We start from the raw sequence: 15183 nt of genomic DNA on the forward strand, positions 1-15183 counted from the left end.
GGCGATCTGCCTTCTTTATGGTCCAGCTGTCACACCCGTATGTGACCACTGGAAAGACTATAGCCTTGACTATAAGGACCTTTGTTGGCAGAGTAACGTCAGAGGTAGAAAGACAGTATTCAGTTGCAGTTCTGCCATTAATATTGTCTTGTGATCCTGGCAGGTCTTCACCTACTTGGTTCTCGCATTTAAGGATAGAAGTAGGGATCTGTATCTGCTTCTGGCTGTTTAATATTTCCATAGGGATAACGTGAAAGACTCTGTAGGGAAGGAAAATATTCGTAACAAAGATTTTACTTTTTACAGCAAAAGAAAACAAGCCAAGAGAAACATGTGTTCATTATATTAAAGAGCTGTGTGAACATGGGCGTCTTATCATGCTAAATGAGACATACACAATTACAGCTTACTCTCTTGCAATTACATCTTTTAAATGTAATGAGTCATAATTGATGTACTTCCTGCAACAGTCGTGCACATTGTTCATCGGTGTCCAAGGGCTTTCTGATCTTGATTTTTATAGATTCATTCCTGTTTGAAGATGTGTGTGTTCTTCTCTCTCCAGTAGTTCCAGGGGAGGGCATGGGAATCCCTCTACAAGCTCTCCTTGTGGTCATGAAAAAATCATATTTTCAAATTTAGTTCAATTTGATTTTTTAATTGGAGTATAGTTGATTTGCAATGTTGTGTTAGTTTTAGGTGTACTGCAGATTGACTCAGTTATATACACACACGTGGGCCTCCCTGGTGGCACCACGATAAGAATCTTCCTGTCAATGCAGGATACTTGGGTTAGATCCCTGGGTCGGGAAGATCCTCTGGAGGAGGAAATGGTAACCCACTCCAGTATCTTTCTTAGAGAATTCCATGGATAGAGGAGCCTGGCGGGCTACAGTCCATGGGGTTGCCAAAGAGTCAGACTGGACTGAGTAACTGAGCATGCACACACACATATATCCTTTTTCAGATTCTTTTCCCTTATAGCTTATTACAAAATATTGAATATAGTTCTCTGTGCTGTACAATTGGTGCAACCACTATCTAGAAAAGTATGAGGATCCTTAGGAAACTAGAGAGTGACCATGTGCCCCACTGCTGGGCATATATCTGGAGAAAACCATAATTTGAAAATATACATGCACCCCAGTGCTCACTGAAGCACGGTTCACAACAGCCAAGGCATGGAAGCAACCTAGACGTCCACTGACAGATGAATGGGTGAAAAGAATGTGGTCCATACACACAATAGAGTACTACTTAGCCATAAAAAAGAATGAAATAATGCCATCAGCAGCAATGTGGATGAACCTAAAGATGATCATACTAAGTGAAGTAAACCAGACAGAGAAAGATAAATATATGATGCTGCTTATGTGTGGAATCTTTAAAATGATACAAATGAACTACTATACGAAACACAGACATAGAAAACAAACTTACCGTTACCAAAGTGGGTGACGGGGGAGAGAGAAATTAGGAGTTTGGGATTAACAGATAACGCACTCCTATATATATTAATAACATAGATAACCAACAAGGACAGAAGTCATATTTTAAAGGTGAATTTCATGTTATTCCTTAGTATTGGCCTACAGAGGCTCATGTGTCAAGGAAAGAGAAACGAAATTCACAACTGAACTTAGCAATTTTGACTGATAATGAAACAGAGTACATACACATACTCGCCCTGCATTGGAAGCACTCTGAGGCCACTTAAAGGGTTTGTGAACCATGGACATTCCTCATTGAGGCCCAGGACCAAGAAGCACCCCTCTGCCGTATTCCTGAGATCCTGCCCCTGCTGGTCCTGTGACTCCCGATTCGTGAGCTTATTTCGTGCAACGCGTGGGCTGGGACACCTGAGCTGTGTTACGCACCCCAGCATGGCAGTGTCTTCCCCTGTGGCCTAGAGGGTGGAGATGGGAGAGGCTGATAGGCCCTGTATGATGGCCTCTTTCATGGAGTCATAATAGCTCACGATGGAGCCTTTTTTCATGCCAGGAATCTGAGTCAGGTGCTTTACACGCAGTATTCTCTTTAATCCTCACAGTAACTCTTGGAGGCAGGCACCATTATGATCCCCAGTTTCAAAAAGTAGGTGAGGAAACAGGTTTAGAGAGCTTAGGTGTCACAGCTATTACATGGGAGAGGTGGGTTCATGGGGAGTGTACTTGGGCACTCCCCTGTGTCTCGCCCTGGCAGCCTGCCTTCTGTGGAGAAGGCTATGAAGTTTGGAAATCTGCCCATGGTGTCCAGAATGTCTTGACTGGCCTGGTTTCATTCAACCTTAACCTGGACCCAGAGACCTGCGCTGAGGTCCTGCTTGAACCTTTTTATCTCGTGTGGACTGTCTGAGATTTTCACTGTAAAATTAGACAGTAATGAGGATCACTGGGGGAACCAACTGAAATGATACATGAAAGCAAGTTGTGACTGCAGAGTTAAGGTTAGTGTGACACATGGTGACTCTGTGCTGAGTTAGCATAGAAAACTAAGACAAGGCAGACCCCGTAACCCTAGAATTCCTCAACTTGCATCTAGAATTCCTCGATGTGTGTCTAGAATTCCTCAACATGTGTCTAGACTTCCTGAATCTTGGTCTGGCCTTCTCCACCTCCTAACTCAGGGATTGTAGAATTTGAACGTGTGTTTGAAGTATGTATTTAGTTTCTCCTGTACTGCAGAGTGAATCAGCTATATGTGTACATTGTTGTTCAGCTGCTAAGTCATGTCCAACTCTTTGTGACCCCATGGACTAGCACACCAGGCTCTCCTCCACCTCCCAGAGTTTGTGCAAAGTCATGTCCATTGAGTTGGCGATGCCATCCAACCATCTCATGATCTGTTACCTGCTTCTCCTTTTGAGATATATGTGTGTGTGTGTGTGTGTGTGTGTGTGTGTGTGTGTACATATAGCCCCTCTAACTCAACATTGTAAAGCAACTATACTCCAATAGAAAAAATTAAAAAAAAAGAATTTCATAAGAGTAGAACATTTCTTTAAATATGTGAAATCTCTGAATAAAAGCTATTTATTAATATGTATTTAACATGTTAGAGATTCATAGGTTAGAGGTTCAACCCATATCACTTGAGCCACCGTGTAAATGTTAATAGGACAAAGTTCTGTTTCAACGGGTTTACAGGAGAAAAGATGTTGAATCTGTTTCACCGCTGCACATGCATACATACTTACTAAATCAGACACACGTACACATGTACCTGCACACGTGCACATGTAAACGACACTTCAGGACGTAAGCGTCATGCAGGAAGGGCGTTTACTTACTGACTCTCTGTCTGGAACAATGTCTGGCTCATAGTAGGTACTCAATAAACAATCGTTGTTTAAATAACTAAGTAATATTTAGAGATGCTTTTGTTTCTGCTCACTTTAATCACGTGGTCCTGAAGGGAATCATCCGTCCTGAACTGTCCATGGTTTGTTTGTTGCCCTAGCGCATGTCTTAATTCTGTGCCCTTTCCTTCTCAAATATACTAGTTTGTATGGTGGTTCGCTCAGTCACCCCACTTACAATGCATCTGCTATTATTGCACCAGCTCAGAGTGGTGCCTTAGGCTCTGTTGCCCCAAACCTGAGTGCACCCACTTACTAGCTGTGGATTTAGGGGTGAGTTAATGAACCTCTCTAACTTCAGTTATTTCATCTGTAGATAATGACAGTACAGTAAGTCCCCTGCATACAAACAAGTTCCATTCTGAGAGAGCGTTCATAAGCCCAGTTTGTTCTCTCCAAGAAAGTTAGCCTAGGCACCCAACTAATACAATCGACTATACAGTACTGTACTGCCACAGCTTTATAAATGCTTTTTGCACAAATAATACATAACAAACACAAAAAATAAATCATTTTTAATCTTACAGTACAGTACCTTGAAAAGTACCATTGTAACAGCCTGATACCTGGCATCCAGAGGCTGGCATCAAGAGAACAGGCAAGAAGAGTCACTGACTGGAGGAGGTGGGAGATGGTAGAGCTGAAGGATCGTCAGCAACAGGAGACGGAGGGCGAGCTGCAGTTTCACTCATGCCTGACGTTAATGGCACAGCTTCTGGTTCCTTGCTGGGACCATACGTATGTTCACATCTTTGGAAGTTCACAACTTGACAGTTCGTATGTAGGAGACTTACTGTAGCTTCCTGATTGGGTTGTTGAGACAGAGTTTATCCACTTAAGAAAACTTGCTCCCTGAGAGACCTTGAGATGTGGTTGGCCTTTGTATGAGAGCAGACGCCCTGTTTCCTTCCCTGGAGCCTCAGTGTTACGCCATAGAGGTCTCTCTGTCCAGTGGTTCTGTAGCCAGTTGTCAGATTGCCTAGACATTTCTGTCTCCAGGTGCTGGTGTTATGTGTAGGTTTCTCTCTAAATTGTGTGTATTTCAATGTCCAATGTTGTCTATCCTTAAAAAACCATCATGCTGCTTTTGTAAGCTAATTTGCAATGAAAGAGAAAATTCTTTATTTTATCCCAGGTTCCTGTCTTGAAACCCAACGCCCAGGGTCAGGGGTCAGGTGAGCCCTTCTCTGCATCAGCAGCCTGTCTTCCCTACCCTCCTCCTGACACCCCCTGAGCTTTTGGGTCTACAGTGTCATCAAGGTCCCTAGACAAGTCTGCTCACACACGGGCAGGGGAAACATGTTTTTTCAGCGTATTTTCAAGTCCCTTTCTAAAGGAATACTATTTGTACAAATACAAATAGTATTCCTTTAGAAATCTGGATGGGAAAGAGTTTTAAAACAAAGTGCTACTCAGAGTCATTACTGCAATTTTAAAACCACCCACTGACCCTCTCTCAGCTTCCCAGGTGGTGCTAATGGTAAAGAACCTGCCTGCCAATGCAGGAGATATAAAGAGATGTGAGTTCGATCCCTGGGTTGGGAAGATCCCTTGGAGGAGGGCATGGCAACCCACTCCAGTATTTTTGCCTGGAGAATTCCACAGATGGAGAGGAGCCTGGCGGGCTACAGTTCATGTGGTCACAAAGGGGTGGACACAACTGAAATGACTTAGCGTGCACACGACCCTCTCTATCACCAGCATCCTCAGGCAGAATCGCATATTGGCTGAGTGTACATTTTCTCTAAGAAAACACTAAAATGGTGAGGAGGAGGAACGATGAGAAATCCCAGCCCAGCCCCCTCTTTCCTATCTGACTGGAGTTTCCATTGTGCTGGATGGGGAAGGATACCGTTGGTACCAGCTGTTCTCACTTGGGAGAATGAGCATCCTTCTTTGAGACTTCTCTGGTGAACTATCTGGAAGGCAGGGAGGATGCTGCCTCTAGCTTGAGCTTATGTTTTTCAGGGAATTAGAAAACACATACGCCTGCACGCAAGCTCCAGCCCCAGTCCCTCTGCGCCCTGTGGCCCCGGCTGAGTTTCTGCAGAGCTCTGTCACTATCTGACAGATGGCTGTTTATTGGCTAGGCTGGACTCAGTGTCCTTCCCTCCTCAGGGTACAGTCTCCTGAGATGGAAACCATGTATCTTTGTGTTTGTCTACCTCTGTGGAGCTTGGTGTGTTCAGAGATAAAACTTAGGATGTCTACATTGTTTTATATATTTTCAGTTGTTTCATATCTATCATCCATGTTGCTTTTCCTGGAAGTCTTTATTGTGTTTTATCTTATTCTTAACCTGTCTCAAGAGTGCTACTGGTTTTGCCGAAAGGACTGGTTGATTGGATAGTTAATGTATGTATTGAATGACCTCACTCACTCCCCAGCGATTTTGTTTGTTTGCTGTTTTTTTTTCATTTGATCTTGCTGTTTTCACTTCTGAGTTTTGAAGTCCCTGACACCAGGGGAGTTGTTGCTAATTCTAAATCTGTGGATGAAAGTGCATCATTGGCAGGACTCCAGTCTTCCATTTCCCCCCTCAGTGTGTTAGTAGGTTGGACTGCTATTTTGATGAAACATAATATATGAAGAAGGTGGAGCGGTAAGACTCTACATAAGGATCCTTAAGATGCAAACGTCTTGATGTTCCTTGAAACCCTGGCGGTCTTTGCAATGAAAGGCAAATGGTATGACACTTGGTTGTGCAAAGAGCTGGTAAAAATCCGAAGCCAGAGAGGAGGCAAAGTAGATGAACGTGCTATGATTCTAGATGGTTTGGAAAATAGTGTAATTTACCAAATAGGGAAGTCTCTTAGTTTAGCCCAAGGCTCCAGTGTACCCATAGGTCCCCGCCATGCAAATCACTGGTGATTGAATACGAGCAACCACTTGATTGAAAAATGAAATCAGGGAGCAATTACTGGCAATTGTGGATTCCTTTCCTACCCTTTGATCTACTTATTTTAAGCAAGCGGTCAGTTTATTTAGAAGGCGGGCTCTTCAAGGATTAAAAACCAAACAGAAAATAAAACCCGGGCACAAGGTGGTTGGGTGGGTGGGGTAGGCTTCCTGAATAGCCTCGTAGAGCTTAACAATGACAGTGGGCAAACGGCAAAACCCAAAAGCAGCATCAATCATTTACTAACACATGGGCTGAAAGACAAATGCCAGGATTTAACATCTAACCCACGGGGGTTAAAATAAAAATTGGTTTCAGCTGTTGGCCTGCACGGACAGTTTTGAATCTAGGTTACAGAATCTTATCACCTCTCCCCCAGCCCAGAGCTTCCTCCCTCTGTGCTCCGGTCTAGCAGGCTCTGCAAAGGGTCTGTTCTGTAAACAGTCACCAGAACTTACTAAGTCCCTGAATTCTGAAATTCCCCCTACACAATCACTGCACACTGGAAAGTCTTTACCATCAGAATGATTTTTTCAGACCTGATCCTTTCTTGGTCAACCCCCTTCTATCACTAAAATGGAAAATGAAGAGAAAGGAAAAGAGAAAAGATGAGGGTCCAGAGTCACAAGGAGATGAAACTCAGTAAAATTAAAGATGTGGAGGGACTTGCCTGGTGGTCCAGTGGCTAAGACCCTGTGTTCCCAATGCAGGGGGCCCAGGTTCAATCCTGGTTGGGGAACTAGATCCCGCATGCGGCAACTGAGGAACCTATATACGATGACTAAGACCTGGCACAGTCCGGTAAATAAATATTAAAAAAAAAATGCCCAGCATAGAATAAGGGCTTTGGGATCTGCTTCATAGCCATACAGCGTAAGTGGGCAGGCAGAATGAATGCAGAGCACGTTCTGTGATGACTTAGTGCTGCAGCTCACATGAAACATAACCTGAAGACTTGTCTAAATAAGAATACTCAGTGTGGCCAGGGCTCACACTCAGCGTTTTGCCATCAGGGATCCTGTTTCCTACCTGGCTGTGTTAGAAAGCCCCTGGATCAGTTTACTTGGTGTTGGGAGGCATGTATTTCATCCCAGGGCATTGCATCTGCAGAAATACTTTGTCCAGTGTCACTTATTTCCTGGGGCAGAGCTGCTGCCTTGGTGGGCTCTGTGTACTCAGTCCCTTCAGTCGTGTCCAACTCTTAGAGACTCTGGACTTCAGCCCGCCAGGCTTCTCTGTCCATGGGATTCTCCAGGCAAGAATACTGGAGTGGGTAGCCATTCCCTCTCCAGGGACTCTTCCCACCTCAGGGATCGAATCCGTGTCTCCTGCATCGGCAGGTGGATTCTTTACTGCTGAGCCACCAGGGAAGCCAGGTGGGCTGTGGGGTGGACGTCTCCAGGCTGTCTGCATGGTGCGGGCTGTGTCTTCCACCTCGACTGCATTTTGCTCACAGAGTATTTTGCCGAATTGATATGATACAAGCCTCACATTGTTCCTCTGTTGGCTGTCCTAGACCCAGAGTGTGCTGATAGCAAGAACTGAACATCCTTGGGACCCATCCCCCTGTCCCCTCCCAGCTGTAGCTTCAAAAAGGAGAATGTGACCCATTACCAGGGCATTCTAAGTAATCTACTTCCTTGGCAGGAAGTAATCAAGGCTTTCAAGTACATAATTGGTTTTGGTTTTTTGAAAACTAGTTAGTGGTAAACAATTGAATATAAAATTCAAAACCATGAATAACTCTAAGTGAGAAATGAGAAATAGGATTATAGAAAAGTACAGTGTGTGTGTATTTGTTTATCTATTTACCATTTCTTTACTGTCTTCTGTTTCCTCCAACTTCAAGGACAATTCTTATCTTGGAAAGGAAGAGATCAATTTGCTTTTGACAAGATCAGTATATAAAATGTGTACTTTACATAGACTCTATTAGCTGTCTCTTTCATGTCAGTCTCTTGGACAATTCCTGGACAAAGAGTGACCCCCTTGGACTACAGAGGTAGCCCTCTAGCAGATGTGGCCCAAGCTTGTCCCTTCATTGGAATAGATTTTAAAGAGATTCTAGAGGGTGCTAGAAATACCACAAAGCACAGAATGAGGGGGCTGTATCAGTGGACTGTTTATTTTGCCCTGTGGTTCCTGAGTTCACCACCATGGTTTAGCTACTTTAGCAGCCCAGAGAACTTCCCTTGTGACCTGCCTGCCCTGGACTGATTGGGGCAGCAGAAGCGTGGGCCCCTCCCCCGGCCCTGGGTGTGTCTGCTAGCCCCGCACCCCCAGGACCTGTGATCCAAGGGATCCAGTTCCAGGAGCATCTTCCTGGCCACCCTAGCCCTGGTCAGAGCCTGGTTCCTCCCAGGCACCTCCAAGGTTGGGGCCGAAGAACTCTGTCATTTGAAGGAATAGCTTGTTATTGTTTTCAATTTGTGATTTTTCTTGAAATCCAGAGAAATAATAGTCTTTATATGTACATACATATGGGCTTCCCATATGGCTCGGTGGTAAAGAATCTGCCTGCCAAGCAGAAGACATGGGTTCAGTCCCTGGGTCAGGAAGATCCCCTGGAGGAGGGAATGACAATGCACTCCAGTATTCTTGCCTGGGCAGTCCTGTGGGCAGAGGAGCCTGGCGGCCTACAGTCTATGCAGTTGCAAAAGTCAGACATGAGTGAGCAACTGAGCCTGCACCCATGGCTAAAAAGATCAGTGAGGAGATATAGAATAAAAGTTTCCCCTGGCCCCTCCCAACCTCATCTTCATTACAGTCTTAGTTGCATCTTAAGGCTGACTTTTGGAATTGAGCTGTTGACAGGTGGCAGACAGGGTGGCCCTAGTGGTGCATGAGTAGGGAGGGCACTGGTGAGATGTGAGTAGGGAGGCAGGGATGGGGGAAGCTGGCAGGTGAGCTGGAGGGCCACTACTTGCCTTGGCTAAAGCTAGTTGTCCCCCTGAACACATTGATATGGGTGAGGGACAGAGGGCCCAGTCTGCTGATTTTCCAGGATAAACCAGACAAGAGAATTTCTACCTGCAAACTCAATTTCCAGATATTAGCTCAATATTTTAGAACATCAGATGAACAAAACAAAATAGCCCTGAAGGCCATGATAGCCCATGGCCTGTCAGTTTGCAACCTCTGGTCCAGACTTTTTCATGTTACATGAAGTTTTGTCTATTGTCTGGGACAGTTAGGGTTACTTGGAATTTGTTGTGTATTCAACTTCAGTCAGTCGGTCAGTCAGTTCAGTCGCTCAGTCGTGTCTGACTCTTTGCAACCCCATGAATCACAGCACACCAGGCCTCCCTGTCCATCACCAACTCCTGGAATTCACTCAAACTCATGTCCATCGAGTCAGCGATGTCATCCAGCCATCTCATCCTCTGTCATCCCCTTCTCCTCCTGCCTCCAATCCATCCCAGCATCAGAGTCTTTTCCAATGAGTCAACTCTTTGCATGAGGTGGCCAAAGGACTGGAGTTTCACTTTAGCATCATTCCTTCCAAAGAACACCCAGGGCTGATCTCCTTTAGAATGGACTGGTTGGATCTCTTTGCAGTCCAAGGGACTCTCAAAAGTCTTCTCCAACACCACAGTTCAAAAACATCAATTCTTCAGCGCTCAGCTTTCTTCACAGTCCAACTCTCACATCCATACATGACCACTGGAAAAACCATAGCCTTGACTAGACGGACCTTTGTTGGCAAAGTAATGTCTCTGCTTTTCAATATGCTGTCTAGGTTGGTCATAACTTTTCTTCCAAGGAATAAGCATCTTTTAATTTCATGGCTACAGTCACCATCTGCAGTGATTTTGGAGCCCCAAAAAATATAGTCTGACAGTGTTTCCATTGTTTCCCCATCTATTTCCCATGAAGTGATGGGACCAGATGCCATGATCTTAGTTTTCTGAATGTTGAGCTTTAAGCCAACTTTTTCACTCTCCTCTTTCACTTTCATCAAGAGGCTTTTTAGTTTCTCTTCACTTTCTGCCATAAGGGTGGTGTCATCTGCATATCTGAGGTTATTGATATTTCTCCTGGCAATCTTGATTCCAGCTTGTGCTTCTTCCAGCCCAGCGTTTCTCATGGTGTACTCTGCATAGAAGTTAAATAAGCAGGGTGACAATACACAGCCTTGACATACTCCTTTTCCTATTTGGAACCAGTCTGTTGTTCCATGTTCAGTTCTAACTGTTGCTTCCTGACCTGCATATAGATTTCTCAAGAGGCAGGTCAGGTGGTCTGGTATTCCCATCTCTTTCAGAATTTTCCACAGTTTATTGTGATCCACACAGTCAAAGGCTTTGGCGTAGTCAATAAAGCAGAAATAGATGTTTTTCTGGAACTCTCTTGCTTTTCCCATGATCCAGCGGATGTTGGCAATTTGATCTCTGGTTCCTCTGCCTTTTCTAAAACCAGCTTGAACATCTGGAAGTTCATGGTTCACGTATTGCTGGAGAAGCCTGGCTTGGAGAATTTTGAGCATTACTTTACTAGCGTGTGAGATGAGTGCAATTGTGCGGTAGTTTGAGCATTCTTTGGCATTGCCTTTCTTTGGGATCGGAATGAAAACTGACCTTTTCCAGTCCTGTGGCCACTGCTGAGTTTTCCAAATTTGCTGGCATATTGCGTGCAGCACTTTCACAGCATCATCTTTCAGGATTTGAAATAGTTCAACTGGAATTCCATCACCAGTTGGTAGCTAGTGGTAGCTTTGTTCGTAGTGATGCTTTCTGAGGGTCACTTGACTTCACATTCCAGGATGTCTGGCTCTAGGTGAGTGATCATACCATTGTGATTATCTGGGTCGTGAAGATCTTTTTTGTACAGTTCTTCTGTGTATTCTTGCCACCACTTCTTAATATCTTCTGCTTCTGTTAGGTCCATACCATTTCTGTCCTTTATCGAGCCCATCTTTGCATGAAATGTTCCCTTGGTATCTCTAATTTTCTTGAAGAGATCTCTAATCTTTCCCATTCTGTTGTTTTCCTCTATTTCTTTGCATTGATGCAACGTAATAATAATCAAAATGAGTGCCATTCTCAGAGTGAGATCATGTTACAAAGAGAGAAATAAGTCAGTACAGATGGTGACATACTCTTACCATTGATGAAAATTGGAAGTTGTTATGGAATTTGTGTGTGAGACATTTTCATGTTTTACCCTTTGAATAAGGACCCTGTGCATACAAACAGTGCTGGGGTGGCCATCGAGAGGCCAGCACGTCCTTCTTATGCCTCTGACACTTGGTTGACCATTAGACCTTTTAAGTTACAATTTGGCGACATTAAGTGTATTCACGATGTTGTGCCACCATCACACTTCGAGAACTTTTGCATCTTCTCAAGCAGAAACTCTGCATGTCAACCAATGAGTCCTCACCTCTCTCCTCCCAGCCTTGGGTAACCTCTATTCTGCTTTCTGTCTCCATGAAATCAACTGTTTAATGTAGTCAATATCAGTTGAATCATGCAGTATTTGCTCTTTTGTGTTTGGAGACAGTAAAGATATTACTTTTACAGTGTAGGAGAAGGAAATGGCAACCCACTCCAGTATTCTTGCCTGGAAAATCCCACGGACAGAGGAGCCTAGTCGGCTACAGTCCATGAGGTTGCAAAGAGTCGGACACGACTGAGCAACTTCATTTTCACTTTCATACAACCTTAACAAAATTGAGACAGGTGCAAATAAACCTTTAGTGTAATCAGATATAAACCAGTGGGCCGTGCATTCCACAGGGAAATAAAAGAGAAAAGTTAAAGGTTAAAGAAGACAGAAAAGTTGGAAGTAGGAAAGTGATTGTTCTTCAGTTGCTAAGTTGTGTCCAGCTCTTTGCAACCCAACCCCATGGACTGCTGCACGCCAGGCTTCTCTGTACTCAGCTATCTCCCTGAGTTTGCTCAAATTCATGTCCAGTGAGTGGGTGATGCTGTCTAACCATCTCATTCTTACGTACTTAGGGGTGAATTTTCTAGGTCAAATGATGTCTTTGTTTATCTTTTTGAGGAACTTCCAGACTATTTTCCAAAATGGCTGCCCAACTCATATTCTCACCGTTGTATAAGGATTCTGATTTCTCCACACCCACAAAAACATTTGTTATTTTCTGTCTTTTTGATTATAGCCATCTTGGTGGGTGTGAGACCCATAGATTAATTAGAAGTGAGTTGTTAGGTCTCCAAGTTTAGAGATTTTTTTAATTTTCCATATTTTACTGATTTCCATTTTGACTCCATTGTGATCAAAGAATATATTCTATATTATTTCAGTTCTTTTAAATTTAATTTTTTTTTAATTTTTGATATTCTTATTATTTTTATTTTTTTCTTTTAAATTTTATTTTATTTTTAAACTTTACATAATTGTATTAGTTTTTCCAAATATCGAAATGAATCCGCCACAGGCATACATGTGTTCCTGTCCCAGGAAATGTTCTGTCTTGGTATATCCTCTGTGGATTCTTGGAAAGAATGTGTATCTATCTGCTTTTGTTGGTTGGTCTTCTGTAGCAGTGGTCTAAAATCTTTTGGCACTAGGGACCAATTTCCTGGAAGACAATTTTTCCATGGACTGAGGACGGGGGGATGGTTTTGGGGTGATTCAATGCACATTTATTATGCATTTTATTTCTAGTGTTATTACATCAGCTCCACCTCAGATCATCAGGCATTAGATCCCAGAGGTTGGGGACCTCTGTTCTATAGGATTAGATCCTGTTGGCTGTTGATCTAGCAATTATTGAGAGAGGAAGTATTGAAGTTATTAACTGTAATTATGTATTTGCCTATTTCTCCTTTCAATTCCATCAGTTTTTGTCTCGTATGTTTTATAGTTCTGTTGTTTGGTGCATATGCATTTCGACTTGCCATGTTTTCTTGGTGGATTGACCCATTTTATAATTATCCAATGTCCCTCCCTGTCTCTGGGAAATTTCTTTGCTCTGAAGCTTACTTTATTGGATATTAGCCAATCCCATTTTCTCTTGATCTTTTGATTAATATTTTTATGATGTATTCCCTGGTGGCTTATACTGTAAAGAATCCGCCTGCCATGCAGGGGACCCGGTTTAGTCCCTGGGTCGGGAAGAGCCCCTGGAGAAGAAGATGGCAACCCACTCCAGCATTCTCGCCTGGAGAATCCCATGGACAGAAGAGCCTGGTGGGCTACAGCCCATACAGCAAAGAGCTGTATACAACTAACCCTGAATGACTGACTATACGACTAACACGTAATGATGTAACTCTTTCCATTCTTTAATTTTCAACCTGCCTACCCCACTGCATATGGAGTAAAAGTTTTTTAAAGACAACATATGGTTAGGTCATGCTTTTTATTATATTCTGCTCACAGCTATCTTTTAATTGATGCATTTAGATAACCTACATTTTTTGGTAACTATTGGTGTGTCTGTGCTGTTTGAGATTTTAAAAATCTGCCACTTTTTTTTTTCCTCTCTGTTTACTCTCTGCTCTTTATCTCTCTGTTTTCTTTTTCTGTCTTCCTGTGGGTTACTTGAACACTTTTTGTAACTCCATTTCCATCTATTGATAGTGTTTTTGAGCTTTGTATAGCTTTTTTTTTTTTTTAGTGATTCCTCCAAGTATTATATCATATATTGATATATATACATATATATGTATATTTACAAAGTGTAGATACATATAGCTAATAACAGCTTACTCTTGTTATCACTTACCCCTGTGAGTGTGGAAACCTTTCTCCCGAATGTTTTTTTTTTTTTTTACTTTCCCCACTTATAGTCGTCTTAAACATTTTCTCTATATACATTGAGAACCACATCAGACAGTGTTGTAATTTTGTCTTCAGTGGCCAAGCTGAATTTAGAAAATTCAAGGGGAGAAAGAAAACGTATTGAATTTGCTTGCATTTTCACTCTTTCCCTCTGTTTTCTTAATCCTTGATGTTCCAAAATTCCATCGCTTTCCATTTTGAGGATTTCCTTTAGCCATTATTTTAGGGCAGGTCTGCTGGCAACACATTTTTCTTAGTTTTTCTTCAAATGAGAATGTTTTGATTTCTTTTTCATTACCAAAGGGTGGTCTCACTGGATATAGAATTGTGGGTTGGCATTTATTTTTTTAACACTGTGCCTTAACAATTTTCAAAGAGAAATCTGCTCAAATTCTGTTTTCTCACCCATAGGTAAGGTGTCCTTTCACTATTTTTTAATGCTTGTGCCTTAACAATTTTCAAAGAGAAATCTGCTCAAATTCTGTTTTCTCACCCATAGGTAAGGTGTCCTTTCACTATCTACTATCAAGATTTTTTTTCTTCTGTATTTTCAGAAGTTTGAGTATACTTTCTCTGGAAGTGGGTTTCTTTGGGTTTCTCCTGTATGGGTCTCACTCATCTTCTTGATTCTGTAGGTTTATATTTTATGCCCTGGGTTTCCTGGTGGCTGCCCGCAATGTTGGAGACCTGGGTTGGATCCCTTGGTTGGGAAGATCCCCTGGAGGAGGGCATGGCAACCCACTCCAATATTCTTGCCTGGAAAATCCCCATGGACAGAGGAGCCTAGTGGGCTACAGTCCACGGGGTCACAAAGAGTCAGACACAACTGGGCGACTAAGCACACGTATTTTGGGCCAAATTTTGGAAGGTTTTAGCCATTATTTCTTGAGTAGTTTTCCACTTCCACCCTTTTCCTTTTCTCTTTCTGAAACTCTAATGACATGAATGTTGGGTCTTTTGCTACAGATTTTCAGGTCTCTCACGTTAAAAAAAAAAAGAAGTCTGTTTTCTCACTGTCATTCAGATTGGTTAATTTCTCTCATTTGATCTTCTAGTTTATTAATTCTTTTCTGTTTACTAATTCATACTTCCAGTTTATTAATAATCTGCTTTTGAGCCAATACAATTGAATTTTTAAAGACTTCAATTGTTATATTCTTCAATTCTAAAATCT

At 42.6% G+C, this 15183-nt stretch overlaps 1 protein-coding gene across 1 annotated transcript in view; it reads left to right on the forward strand.

The window, feature by feature from the left end:
• The window catches only part of SLC9A2 (solute carrier family 9 member A2), a 91312-nt gene that overhangs the window by 12405 nt on the left and 63724 nt on the right, over positions 1-15183 (forward strand). The gene's annotated exons all lie outside the window — the stretch shown is intronic.

The sequence above is a fragment of the Bos javanicus genome, chromosome 11 (assembly GCF_032452875.1).
Source record: "Bos javanicus breed banteng chromosome 11, ARS-OSU_banteng_1.0, whole genome shotgun sequence".
NCBI lineage: Eukaryota > Metazoa > Chordata > Mammalia > Artiodactyla > Bovidae > Bos > Bos javanicus.